We start from the raw sequence: 13,562 nt of genomic DNA on the forward strand, positions 1-13,562 counted from the left end.
TATCCTCCATCATATGACATATCAAATTAAAAAAGAAATTTTGTTTAACGAAAATTTCTCATTTAATTTATATCAATTAAAAGACATTCTAGAATATATTAAAGTTTCCTAATAAAATCATAATTTGATTTACTTCCATTTTTTTTTTTTCCATTCAGTTTCAATGTTCGTTTATTTCAATCCATATTAAAAAAGGAAAAAATGATTTGTGGCCTCAATGAGACCTAAGATTTATGGCCTCAATATTAGGTGTCATGCCATGTCACCTAACACATCACCTATTTGTCAAATCATGTCATGTAATTATTGAGAAAAATACAATTTTAGCCTTCCAAAATCTAATGACTCCAAGTTATTTTGATTTATTTCTAAAAGAAAAAATTATTTTGTCTTTTTTTTCTTCTTTTCATTACACTCATGCTTAGATTTAAATAACAACGTCAAGAATAGAAAAAATTTCATGTAATTGAATCAATAGATTTGCACATACATTTGATCAATAGATTTGCATAATACATGTATATGAGTTCAACCTTTGTTGCGTTTCTGTAAATTTTGAAAATATAATGTGAAAAATACATAGTTATATCATTATATATGTTCTTATGTTCATTCTCTTCTCTTTATGTAGCTAGGGTTTAAACGTTATATTTTAGTTTATTATTTTTTGTTTGTTTATTTTCCTTATATTTAGATTGTAGATGATAATTAATGAATGCTACTAACATGAATTTTTTTGTTCTTACCTCTTAATTTAGACATATGTATTTTCCAAATTCAATTTATTAATGATATTTTTTTGGATGAAATTAATCAATAAAGTTATTACCTATTTCTTGACACCTAATTCAATATATTTATGCTATTTGGAAAGAAAAATTATAGGAAAGAATTTAAATAAATGAAGAAAAATATTGGTTAAAGAATTTGTAGACATATCTCTTAAATGAATGCATAATTAATATCTTGTTGTAGAGAAACTGAATTTGAGAGGAATTTGCTGTGTATTCTGATTGATAATAGGGGCCTCTTTATATAGAGGATTACAATGCATAGAATCTCAATCATACAAGGAAAGTAATTCTACATTGATTAGGATTCTAGATCCTTCTAATTAAATCCTATTACCACTAGGTCAAGTAACCTAGAGTTTGGGCTAAACACAAATTAGGTTTTCCTTCAACACTCCCCCTTGTGTTGCCCAAACGCGGTGCTTCTCTCGTTGCCTCGTTAAAAACCTTGCCGAGTAACAAAAACCCAGTGGGACAAAAATAACCTCGGTCGAAGGGGAAAAAGAGCACAACACACCCTTCACGATTCGAGACGAACATGTAGACATCTCCCCCTGGTGTCTGCACCTCCCCCTGATGACTACGATCATGGGAGTTCAGATAATTTCCGCAAGCCAATTCTTGCCACATGTTTCTCGAACGTGGAATTGGGCAATGACTTAGTAAACAAGTCTACCTCACTGTCCTCAGATCGAACCTAGTTCACTTTGATCTCGAGGAGTGTCTGTTGTTGCTGATTATGCTTGGTGTTGTCGCTTTTGATGTAGCCTTGCCTTATTTGTTCAAAACAAGTAGCATTATCCTAAATGCTCGTAGGCTCATCTGTGGTAGACTTCAAACCACGATTGTTCGAACATGCGTAATTATGGATCCAATCCATATACATTCACGAACCACTTCGTGAAGAGCAATGATCTCTGCATTGTTCGAAGATATAGCGACTAGGGTCTAATATGTAGACCTCCAAGATGTCACGGTCTTTTCCCATGGTGAACACTTAACCGGATTGGGAATGACCATTGTGTGGGTCAGACAGATACCCAACATCAGCAAAACCTTCCAAAACACATGTTGTTTTGGAATGGGGAAAGAGAACGCAGGCCAGCGTTAGCGGCGTTTCTGATGTGTGATGGGTCTGAATCCATCATCTCTTTGTAGGGATAAAACAAACTCATATCAATCGTACATCTCAAATATCGAAAGATATCTTTTACACAAATCCAATGGCGTCGCGTTGGCGCAGAGCTATATCTAGCTAACAAGTTCACAACATATGAGATGTCCGGTCTTGTGCATTGAGATAAGTACAATAATGCGCCTATTGTACTAAGTAAGGCACTTTTGCCTCTAGCACACCTTCGTCATCATCCTTTCGAAGAAGATGATCCTTTTCAGGATCAAGACTACGGACGATCATGGGGGTGCTTGAAGGCTTGATCTTGTCAAAATGCCTAAGCATCTATCGACACGATGCTCAAGTTCCAAACTGAGACATAATCGTGTTCTCCCAAAATCCTTCATCTCCAACTCAGATTTCAAGTGTTCAGCGGTTTCCCTTAACTCTTTAAGGGCTTCTAATGAAGATCATGTCCAACATGAACCGCGATAGAATCTGAAACTTGTCATAGAAACGCGTGGGCATATCCCTTCCCAATCAAGTAGTCACTTTAGTGAGCGTTTCAACCTCTTTGTAAACGCACTCCGTGGTCTAGAGTCACTTGACTTGGGTAAATGAAGTTCACCATGAATCTTCATGTATATTCCGTATCTAGATCCCTATAGAGATACGTAGTGACCACATTTGTAAGCTGCATGTTCAGTTATTCGGAAACTACCAAACTGACAGGGTAGTGGAGTGCAATGACATCCATTACGAGAGAATATGTCTCATCGTAGTCGATTCCAGGGCGTTTTATGAGAAGCCTTGAGCCATAAGCCAAGATTACCATCTCTTTTTCTCATCACGCTTTCTAACGAAGACCCATTAGTCAACAGGTTTTATGTTAGGAAGTGTTGGCATCTCTAGCTCGAAAACCTTCCTCTTCGTTAGAGAATCCATCTTAACCTGGATCACATCTTTCCATTTAGGCCAAAAACTCTCTACGTTGGCATTCATTCATCAACGGAGCGTGGTTCGATATCATCGGACTCAGCAAACTCATGCGCAACAAAATGCGTAACTACATCATCAATTATGAGGGAGTTTCTATCCCACTTCTCATGTACACTAGTGTAAGTTTCATAGAGCTCTATATTCTCAGGAATAGGGTTTGACGTTGAGGCGTCCCCCAACGATAACCATAACCCGGAAGATACTCATGAGACGGATTTTGAGTCTTGATGATTAAAGGATTGGAATGTGCCAAAGTATCCTTCGAACCCACGGGCCTCCCACGCATCCTAGCTGGGGCCATGGCCTGTAACGCCAGAGTGCCACTCTCTTTGGCATTGGCGCCATGCCTACCTCCGTGTAGGGTGGCGCTACGTCCTCTCGTAGGGACGTCCTTCCTTGCAGGCATGTTTGCAGCATATTTGTGTGATCTGGTCACTTTAATAGGGATCAAGATGAGACATAGTGGGGACAGACCATGACAATTCATGTCGTTCCTGTTGAACATTCGTGTTCTTATCTCCCCCTAACGACGGGAAGACTGTCTCATCAAAGTGACATCCGCAAATCTAGCAATAAGGAGATCGTCTAGCAAGGGCATTTAAGTGGCGGACGATTGTTGGAAGCTCAAATCCAACGTAGTTGCCCATTCGTCTTGTAAGGACCCATCATAGAGCGCTGTGGCTGCGCAATTGGCACATAAATGGCTCACTCAAATGTACGTAAGTACAAAAGACGTGTACCCAGTCACTAGCTGTAACGCAGAGGTACATTGAGTGGCGATAGGTCGTAGACGAATTAGCATAGCTACATGCGATATTGCATCACCCCAAGCGGATGTAAGAAGATTGGTGCGCATTACCAATGTTCGGACTACCATCGTAGTGGTTTCTGCGAGACCAATTGGGTGTGTACATGGGAATGTGATGTCCAGCATCAAACCCATTGCAATATACATCGAAAGTCTTTCGATGTAAACTCTCTAGCATAGACAAATCCAATTGACTGAATAGGATGATTCGGGGAGTGAGCCCGTTGTCACATGATATGTGCTAGGAGTGTAGCATAAGTAGCATTTATAGGTGGACAAAGGCACAACACGTGACCGGCGTGTTTGCGTGTCAACCAACATCATGAAATATTTAAGCGTCCGCAAGTTGGTTGAATCAATCCACAAAATCCCTACGGATTCTTTGTAAGAACAGAATGAGTATTGTCATATCCTTTGCATAGGACGGTCTCAGTCCTAATTTCCATAAGGAATGGGCTTTGTAAAACGAGCGAGAGGCCTTAGAAGCAACCAATGAGGAGTTTGGTTAGGTCTAAGCGTTTGTAGCGCTATTAGAAGCAAAATATGTGACTACATCTCCCATCATGGCGTGGGAGCCATCGAATTAGCATGTATGGTGTCATGGCCACAAGGAGGAACAACCATGGCGTTATGCCCATGGTTGGCGCCTTTTATGGCGTCATCTTGCTTCATTTTGCTCAAAAGAAATGATGTCCATGTGAAGTCTTTTGTAGACGGATCATCGTATCATGACTAGGATGATCTATCCTGTCGTGACAAAGCCAATATGTGTCTAAATCCAAGAGATCTTCTTTCATAAGTTTATTGGATTTAATAGCTCGAATAGTGACATAAAGTCCACTAGAGAGACACATAAACGTCTCTAAGATGCGTCTTTGTTCGCAATCATTAGAGGTAATGCAAAGGAACTCATTCCCGTTCTCTACATGCATTTTCGCATGGAATTCGTTGGCTATTCATAGGGTACTATTTGCCCTAAGAGCGTAGAGAGTTTCTGTGACAATTGTAATCAAGGTGCCATTTGGCAAGTGGAACTTGGGCTATTCCATGTCCTTGAATTAATACTGATGGCTCGCCCCATCGTAGTCACAAAGTCATATGCTCATAATCAAAATTGAGTCATAATGAAAAGAACTCGAAATTTTATTCATAAGCCAATTAAATACATCATTGTTTCTATGATCAAAGAAAATCTAATCCAATAAAAAGAAATATGGCAATCGCCTACATCTCTTGGAAAATAAAACGACTTAATCAAAATCGCCAGTTTCTGGGTCTTGATCCTTGTAGTCTTCCACCCTTAGATCTAGATCACCATCTTGATCTTCTTGTGCCATGTAATTTGCTTCCCTTGCTTCACGATACGTCTTGTATGCGTTTGCAACATTCTGGGGTGCGGTACATGTTTTGGCCCAATGTTAAGTTGATCCACATCGAAAACAAACATCATTATAGTCAGGCTCCCTTGATCGAGGCGCCATTGGGGCGCGATTTGAACGACCTATCCTTTTAGTGGCGTTACCACCATGGTCGGAGGCTCCGCCTCTCTCTCTCTTCACACGTTGACCTCTACGGTTCCGTGCACGCCTCTCTTGACGATTTCCTTCCTCTTTAGGGCGAATATATGGACCTGAACGTCTAGAATTGTCCCTATCCTTAGGGTTTCGCTCCTTGCGTCCTCCATTGGGGGCGCAACTATAGTTAGACTCCGGAATAGGCTTAGTTCCCACGGGTCTAGCATTATAGTTCTTCACAAGGATATTATCGTGCTTTTCAGCTACATTCATGGCGCCAATGAGCTCATGAAACCTTGTGATACGTCCTGCATTTACATCAATCCGATAATTCTTTGAAATCATCAATGCAGAGACGGGGAAGGTAGAGAGAGTCTTCTCGATCAACATCATATCAGTTATGGCTTGGCCACAATACTCCATCAGAGACTTGATACGAAGAGCTTCCGAGTTATAATCAAGCACAGACTTGAAATCACAAAAGCGGAGGCTATTCCATCGCACTTCTAAATCAGGAAGCAGGGAGTCACGAACGTTGCCAAATCGCTGCTCTAGTTCTACCCATAGCTTTCTTGGGTCTTCCTCATTGAGGTATTCATTTTGGAGCGCGTCATTCATGTGCCTTGTCATGAGAATTATAGCCTTAGCTTGTTTTGCTTCAAAAGCAGTAGCTTGCTCGATTGAGAGCACGTTCTGACCAGGCTCTTGGATGGTTTCCAGAATTCCATCAGCCTTAAGATGTTGGCGCACATCTCGGACCCAATTATGGTATCCTGCGCCAATTGTCTCGAGTGGGACAAAGCTCAACTTGTTCAGGTAACTCATCCTGAAAAACAACACAAGATTAGGGTTAGTTTCGGAGCGAAAAAGGCTACCACGAAAAACTATTAAATTTCTGAGCGTAGTTGCTTCCAAGAAATTAGGAATTTTCTGAGCGTAGTCGCTTCCAAGAAAATCCGATTCCAAGAGGGGTTTTGGATTAGATCGAAATAACGATGTATATGGTCGATCGTTTTCTTCTCAACAAACTCTAAGTTTGGAGGACTCTACAAGCTCCAAGCTTGGAGAGAGCGCGAACCCCCACAGTTCGGCTTTTGGTCTCCCCTATGTAGAGAAAGGGGGGTAGAAGAAGGGATTTTGGAAGTCCCCGACAAAAGAAGGAGAAATTAAAAACTTCACAAAAACGGGAACTTTTAGAAAAATTACCTTAAAAAATGGTCAGAAAGTCGTCACCGGAAGTACTGTAGCTGACCGGAAAAAGTGGCCGGAAAACGGCAGAAAAGTGGTCGAAAAAGTGGCCGGAAGTCGGCCGGAAAAGTCACCGGAAAAGCGTTGACCGGTCGTTGACCGAGTGCTGACGTGGCACAGCAGCGCTGACGTGGCTGCTGACTGGATGCCTGCGTGGCTTGCTGGCATGGCAGGTTTCTTGGCGGCTTGCGGCTTGCGGCTCGGTGGCTTGCGGCTATGCGGCTTGGCTTGCGGCTATACACTGAGAGGATTACAATGCATAGAATCTCAATCATACAAGGAAAGTAATTCTACATTGATTAGGATTCTAGATCCTTCTAATTAAATCATATTACCACTAGGTCAAGTAACCTAGAGTTTGGGCTAAACACAAATTAGGTTTTCCTTCAACATATCTGATTTTTTTTCGTCACCTAATTAAATTCATTAATGTAATTGATTCACCCCTAACATCTAAAAGGAAATATAAAAGGGTAAAGTTGGTGTTGCAATAGTATGATGTGGCAAGATATATTATGTGAAATTGAAAATAAAATTAGTATTTGCTTACATGGCATGACACCTAGGACTTAAGGCCATAAATCTCATGCCTCATTGAGGCCCTATATCATTGCCCATTAAAAAATTAGTAAGTCCTACTATGAGCAATGAAAAAAAGATTAATTTTTTTTCTTGTTTTAAATTTTTTACTTTCGGTGTTTATAAAGGTATTATAAAGATTTTGATGAAATTAACATTAATGGTTTTGTGAATTGAATAACGAATTAACGATGAGGACGCAACAAAAAGATAAAAAAGAAAATTGTAATAAATTGAATTTTGGATGGAGAAGATGAAGATTAATGTTATCAAAAGAGAAATTAAGTAGTTTTGTATTTAATTAGTTATGTATTTAGTTTTCCTTAAATATTTTAATTTTAGAAAAGTAGTGTACTTATTAGTCATTTTGCATTTGGGTAATATAGTTTTTCAATAATTCAAATATTTGTAGGGTGAACAAAGAAAATGGTAGGGTGGCAATAGCCACACCCTAAATCTAAATACTCGGGATATATAGACTATGTTGCTTGATGAAAGAAGCTGATCTGGGTGGTTTGGCTGGACTCCTTGTACTCGTTTTTCCTCACCTTAATCGACAAATATATGCTAGACAAAAAAATCATATTCATCAATTTTGTCAAACCCTTAACGCTTAACACAAATGAAATTGATACAACAGAGAAATATTCTTTTTTCTTTTCTAGATCAAATAAATAAATAAATAAAATAAAATAAAATGCTCACAATATTGCTAAGAAATTGGGGTAATAGTTGTATGCTCCGTCCGGCGGAGCGTCCTTGGGGCGTCGTCGTCGGATGGGCCTGTGACGATCTAAGGGACCAACGCCAGGACTCCTTAGCGTAGGCGTTGCTGGAGATGGATGTTTGCGCGGTCAATTTCAGGCTTGAAGGATCGGATGCGTTAGGGGGCTGATGGCTGGCGGCGGGATCTGGGGTCACCGGAGCGGCCATGGGTAGTGATTTTTCCCTAGTGTTGGCGAGGGAGTATCAGTGATCTGACCAGTGGTGGAATTTCCGATCTGTTGAACAACACGGATCCAAAATGGATTTGGTTGGTCCAGTGGTCTCACCATCGATGTCAGTCGGAGGTAGTCGTTCGCTGTTGCGCAATGCTTCGTTGGTGGTGCTGCCACAGATCCGACGACGGTGGGTTTGGCTCTCAACGATCAATCTGGAGGTTTGGGAGGATGGAGGTTGTTGGGCTGGGTCTATGGCTTTGGGCCCTGGCTGGTGGGCTTTTAGTCTTTATTTTTATTTGTTTTGTTGTTGGTTCCTTTTGTTTGGTGGATGGTTGAGCACACGATCCAGGTTTTACTTGGATGGCAACAGGGGGTAGATAGGTGGTGATCGGGGTGGGTGGGGCGGTGCGACTGGTTCGGGTTTGCCATGGTGGCGGGCTTGGCTATTACTAGTGCTTTAGGGTTTTGTTTTATTTTTCGTTTTCTTGTTGAAAATAAGACACTACATGTCACACCCCGAATTTTGAACAAACAATCACAAGAAGACTCTTAGAAAATTTTTCAAATAAACTAAGCAACAACCAAACTGAACTCACAATGTCAATACCGACTCGTTGTTTAGAGTCACATATTACATTACAATAGTTTAAAAATTAAACTGAATATCAATTCAACTTGTAACCACTCTCACTAACTCACTACACAGCGGAAGACTACAAGTATAAGCGCTCTTCTACACCCACGTGACGCAAAGTCCACCTCTGCTTCGATAACGATCACCCGATATTCTAACCTGCACAATAAACCCTACACCATAGAATAGTGCACCGGGAATGTAAACAACAAACCCGGTAAGCTTTTCAGCCCGTATGAGTAAACTCAATTAAAGTGACTCACGTCACGCATGCTTATAATTTCTCAATTCGTGAGATAATTAAAACAACAACATTTACTTTACAAAATACATGCTTTCACCATCTTAGTCTAACAAAATCAATATGCAATTATCACAACAAAAGCATCAAGTTCAAATAAATCTTTGTCATGCTCAATAATTTCAACCCAACTAAAACCCACATGCTCTGTCTCACAATTCATTTTATCTCACTTCCCAAAATCTCCAACTATACAATTAACTCCCAATAGTTTAACATTTCACGTCCCCACAAGCTATCAAATCACCATTCCTTTGCCCCAACGGCACAACCAGGAAATCATACTCATTTCCCCCAACATAACGTGTTTGCCAAAATCATGTCATCCCAACTCATTTCCCAATCACTACAGATCACAACCCACAACTATACCCACAACAAGAATTAAGCAAAATCAGTAATCCCTATATAGAAACTTAGTTTAGGAGATCACCTGGAAACAAACAAAAGAATTCATAGTAATCCCTGCATATGGTTTAGTTCAGGAGATCACATGAAAACAAACAAAAGAATTCATAGTAATCCCTGCATATGGTTTAGTTCAGGAGATTACAAATAAAACAAACAATACAAAAGGCAGTAATCCCTGCATATAACTTAGTTCAGGAAATTACATTAAAACAAACAATTCAAAAGACAGTAATCCCTGCATATGACTTAGTTCAGGAGATTACATTTAAAATCAAACAATTAAAATGACACGGAAAATAGATAAAGAAGTCAAACAACTCACACCAGAGTCGATGATCACCCATCAACTCCAAATAAATCATCTCATAACATGACTCGTTTTCAAAACTCAACATTACCCCTTAAGGTAACATACATCACAAAAATGATAAAAAAAATCATATTATCCCAACTCACCCATAATATGAAAATCAAGTCCTCTCTTAGACAATAAAAGAAAGAACCCACACGACACTCTCAATTAGAAACATGTATTCAAAGGCTTCATGTAACCCTCGTGTTACTCCCCTGAATATACAATGGCAGACAGACTAGAGCTCTAACTGAATCGTAGCCTGTCACCTCGGCCGAGGTTCAAACCTACGATAATGATTGCCTCTGTCACTACTTGTGACCCGAATCCGTAGACCCGAAAATATTTTAAAGTCCCACGTGACTCAAAACTTTACCAAACTCGACTACTCATTCAACACAATAAGCAACAGTTCAAAACGATATTATGAATAAATCACAATTCACTCATATCACAAAATCATCTTTTATTTCCAAAAACCATATATTTTCCTGAACATCACATTGCACAACAATAGTAAACTACACACTCAATTCCACCAAGATATATATTTCACGTAAATATATACATACGTAGTCATCCACTCAGGGATGCCACTAATACCAACTATAGTTTTATAAAATATGCTTCTCAAAAATCATTTTATATCAAAACATTGTTTTCACCTACCCATGAACCGTTGTCGATCAAGTTCATATATTTTAAAACAAATAATTTGTTTCGAAAATGATTTAACAATTAAACAAGTAATTCCGAGTAATAAATAAATCCGTTCGTAAATGAACCACGTGATATTTACTCACCTCTAAATCCAGCTGCGTCTTCACACAAATACCAAGACGAGCACAAAATCATCCAAACTCCGCTCACGCAATTCCATCAATCACCTAATCACATCAATGTCACACTCAATACCACACAAAACACACAATTATATGACGATCCAACAATCGGATCCTCATCCGAGACCATCCAACGTCTTCGAAGCACTTCTACAATCACTATATCAAAACTACAAGTCGATCGGACAACCGAATCCTCACGGATCGAAAACCGATCGAACCGAAAACCCTAAAACTTGGAAAATTCATAACATGCTCATACAATTTCCAAAAATTACAAACTATATATCGAAATGCTCATATCAATGAGTAGAATATAAAAATGGGCAGAAATTGCCCCGGAGGTGGCCGGAAAAGGCCGCCGGAGTTAGAGGCAGAGCCGCCGCCGAACACCGCCAATGGTGTGGGGGCCAAGCTGCTCCTCTTCGTCTCATCAAGCCTAACAACTTTCATAACTATCACAAAGCTTGAATCAAAGTAAAAGGGGTCGAAAACCTACCCCGAAAATCGGTGAACTCGAAATTTTCCCAGTTTTTCGGCGGAGCTCCGATCTGCTTCCACGCTCCACTACAGCCTAAGTCCTTCTAGGAGCATCATCAGCGTCCTCAGGCGATCCCAGGGTGTCAAACAACTAGAGCCATGGTGGCCGGAAAAGAGAGAAAACCGCGTTGACCCAAAACTGTGGTCGGATCGGGTTTTCATTGATGTGGCGGCTACAGGCCGAGATAGGTTGCAAGGTGGCCACGGGGAGGTGCGCAAAGTCGAGACAAGGCTACCCCAAGAATTTCAAGTCCAAAGGTGGCCGGAGGAGGAAGAAATGACCGGAAGAAGAGAGAGGGCGATTTCCGGCGTCGGGAGGAGAGAGAGAGTCTGACTTTCCCAAAATGGAAAGTTGGAATTTCTGAAATAATTTCCGGAACAATCCCATATATACCAAAATGGAAACTTTTTCCGACGGCCATAACTTCATCATACAAACTCCGATTTTCGCGTTCCGTATGTTCACGAACTCGTATCAACGCGCTCTACAACTTTCATGAAGGAAGTTCTCACAAAATCTAAACATATAAAAAGTCAACCTTTGTGAACCCCCTAAAACGTGCACTTCGAATAATTATTCGTCCGAAAATAATTGCACTCCACCCTCAAACCACGAAATCGTACAAACGAACACTTTATTAATCCCAGGAAACATTTCGGAAAGAATAACAAATTTCCGAGGTCTTACACTACAGGTTGTGACAGAGACAATCTTCGCTTCCGCCTTCTAGTGGGACTTTCCTTTATGGTTTTGGGCCAGCGAAAATGTCTGCCTATGCACAGACGAGCATTATTGGCCTTCTAGAGGGTCGTTCCTGTCTGGTTTTGGGTCGGAGGCAATGGTGACTTGGTGCAGTTGTGGGTGGACGGTGTTGACAATAGGGTGGTGACGATGTTAGGTTTACTTTAGTCCTAGGTCTGAATGTTCGGCAACCCTTTTGGTCATATTTAGGTCACAACGAGTGTTGGCTTAGTCGATCAAAGCAAGTGGACTCTAGGTGGCGAGTTAGTGTCAACACAAGTGAGTTGTCTAGTTTCAGTGTTCTTCTTGGCTGGATAAGAGGTGAGATGTAAATGCTCAGGTGCTTGTTGTCTTTGCCATTAAGTTGTAGTGTTAGTCATTATAGAGTTCCAGTGTGAAGTCTAGTGGTCATTTCTGTGTTAGAGATATTGTCCGAAACTCGTTGTAAGCAATTCATTATTAATGAAGTTCTTCTTGATCAAACAAAATATTGCTAAGAAAATAGAGGGAGAAGATGATAGGAATGAGATGTTTACTTCTAAAAGGTAACTTGGGTCGAAGAATAAATGTACGGAAGGAGTTTTTTCTTTAATTTCTTTTGAGAGGAAATGTACGGGAGTCGTTGTTTTGTTTTTCTGTTCTTCTTTTTGAATTTGAGATGATATGTACGGAGTCTTGTGATTAAAACATACATAATTAATTGGTACAAGTATTACAGGACAATCCTCTTTCTTTTAAAATATTGCAAAAAATATAGAGGGAGAAGATGAGAGGAATGAGATGTTTATTTCTAAAAGGTAAATTTCGGTCCAAGAACAAATGTACGGAGTCTGTTTTTTTTTCTTGTTGTTTTTCATTTTCTAGATAAAATATACGAGAACTTTTTGTTTCTTTTTCTTATATCCTTTTGTATTTGAGATTAAATGTACGGAGTTTTCTAAAAGTATTAGATTACGAAAATAAAGCATGTTGTTTTTTCTCATGATATGGCCGGAAATAGAGCATGCATCCAAGTAAAAATGCCATAAAAATATGAAAAATTAGTTTGAAGGCTCCACATCAGCCACTCTTCGCCACTCTTCTATGCCATGACGAAACAACCACCCACCCATCCGGCAGCAACCACCACTCACCGGTGAGGCCAGAGGCCTGTGCCGGCACTGGGGCGCCGCCGGACGGGAACAACAGAAGAAAACTGAGAAAACCCAAAGTTTAAGAAAACCCTAAGCGATAAAAAAAAAGACGGAGAAATTTAGGCCACAATGTCAACTTTAACTATAGATTTTGTGAAGAAGTGAATACTTATTTGCACTTCTTTTGATTGGCTTATAACTTTTTTTAGGATCGCTACAGGGGGCAAACGTAGTTAATAGGTACTTGATGTGTCTTGACAGGCTCAAACCTGAGATTTTAAGATCTAAGGCGACAATGTAAAATGGCAGATATGTGATGTTGGATGTAAAGTAAAGAAGGACAAGAAACTGATACACTGAGTGGTAACAGTAATTGAACATCTGGAAAAAGGATTACACTATAGAAATTCTGTTATATTACCGCATTTAATTATTAACCAATCTTAGCAAATTTCAAAACAGTAATAGTGTTTTAGTAACTCCATCTCTCATAAATTTTAATTAATGAGTATTCAATTGTTATGTTCAGTTTGCCAACTATTGTGGGATATAAATGAAGTGACTGTATCGATCTAGTCTATGTAATCAGTGGTTTTTCTTTTGTTGTTTGTGG

Source organism: Rosa chinensis, chromosome 2, assembly GCF_002994745.2.
Source record: "Rosa chinensis cultivar Old Blush chromosome 2, RchiOBHm-V2, whole genome shotgun sequence".
NCBI classification, from domain to species: Eukaryota; Viridiplantae; Streptophyta; class Magnoliopsida; order Rosales; family Rosaceae; genus Rosa; species Rosa chinensis.